This window comes from Echinops telfairi, unplaced genomic scaffold (genome assembly GCF_000313985.2).
Source record: "Echinops telfairi isolate 266 unplaced genomic scaffold, ASM31398v2 ScPeMD7_7407;HRSCAF=8445, whole genome shotgun sequence".
In the NCBI taxonomy this organism is placed as follows: Eukaryota; Metazoa; Chordata; class Mammalia; order Afrosoricida; family Tenrecidae; genus Echinops; species Echinops telfairi.
This window is the reverse complement of record NW_022111307.1, coordinates 5093746-5095429: the sequence shown is the minus strand read 5'-3', so window position 1 is coordinate 5095429 and position 1684 is coordinate 5093746.

Below are 1684 nucleotides of genomic sequence, written 5' to 3'. Positions count from 1 at the left end.
ATTTTTGATCTCTTAATTTTCCCTCGTCCCTGGGTTTATTGGCTCTGCCCTCCCTTTCTTCTCCTCCTCCTCTCCCATGTTTCCTGGATTCATTGGCCCAGTTGTTTCCTTCTTAGGATTGGTTATCCTGCCTTTCTTATGTGGATAGACATGAGAAAGAAAAAAAAAGCCTATAAATAGTTGCAAGTCTGTCTGCTGACGCTTCTGAATGTTTTCCAAGCTGATCTGGTGAAGTGCCATGCCCTGCCACCGAGTCCGAAGTCCCTTTTTGGGATTGCTCGGGTAATCCATTGCTTTGCTCCCCTTGCTGCTCTGTTGTACTCCCTTCGTGTTTCTCTCTGGGGTTGGGGAGTGGGGGGTGCGTGTCAGACCGGGCTCAATTCCCACACTGTCTCCAGTTCTGTCTCCTGTAGCACCGTGGGACAGTGAGGGGCATGGAATTTATGTGGAGATCCATAAATGGAGTTAAGGCTCTCACTGTGGGCCATCGCATTTTGCAAACCCAGTGTTCAGAAATGTCTGTTCTAATACAGAATGTGAGGATGGAGCATTAGTGTTTCCTTCTGTTGGGCACAGGACCGACTCGATGGCACCTACCAACCACAGGGGATCAGGAAAAGGCCAGTCCAAATAAAAGCCACCCCCTGACTGTGAGTGCCATCCAACCCACAGAGACCCTCAAGGGCAGATGAGACCAGCTCCACAGGGTTTCTGTAGTAAAGGCTGTGGATTTGGATTTGGTTTCGAATGAACTTGGATGGGAGAGACTGCCATGTCTGTCACCCACTGGGCTGTTGGTGGGTTCTCACTGTAGACTTGGCATTAGTACCGAGCTCTTGAATGCCCACCCCACCAGGGCTCCCTCCAGGATCAACTGAAAAATACCTTTCTAGGAGGATTGCTAACCTTTAGATTAGCAGCCAAGCGCTTGACCAGTGCGCCACCAGGGCATCCTCTCTGAGAATGTTCTGTTCTGCAGTCCAGGCTGTGAGCCTTAAGAGTCTCTGGTGGGAAATCACAAGCGAAACACCTGTGAGGTCTTTATAGGAATGGGAAACACCCCATTCGTGGGGTAAACTGCTTAGGGAGAGTGTGTGGCCCTGAGCAGCACTGAGTAATAGAGTAGCAGTCAATGAGTTCTGGGGGGGAGTTGAAAGAGAGAAACTCCAACAACCACTTTTATAATAAAATAACCCAACAGTGGTAGCATATAACTGCACGCAGCGCTCATCAAGAGAAGGGTGTTAGTGTTTGCCCGGGCGGACCCTGGTGACCTCACTGGCGGCTCCTCTTGGCCAGCAGTTATTTTCCTGCAGTTTGCTCATGTGACTCATTTCTCCTCAGACCATGGCAAATTCCATCAGACACCACAGAGCGAGGAGACATCTTCCCCAGCTGGAGGGACACTAACACTGCCCGCCCACTGTGTCTTGTCCAAGTCTGCCTGCCCTTCCGTGGGTGCTTCTGCACTTGGCCAACCAGCAACCTTTGGTGGTGGCTGTTACTCGTCATCCGGTTGATTCCAAGTCATCTAGTTCCAAATCGTTTAGTGACTCCTGCTGCCTAAAAGAGGAAGCCTCTCAAGGAGATGGATTGACAAGTGGCTGCAGCCGTGGGCTTCACTATAAAGACGCTGCCGAGGAAGGCACAGGGCCGGGCAGTGTCTAGTTCTTATGAATCGGAA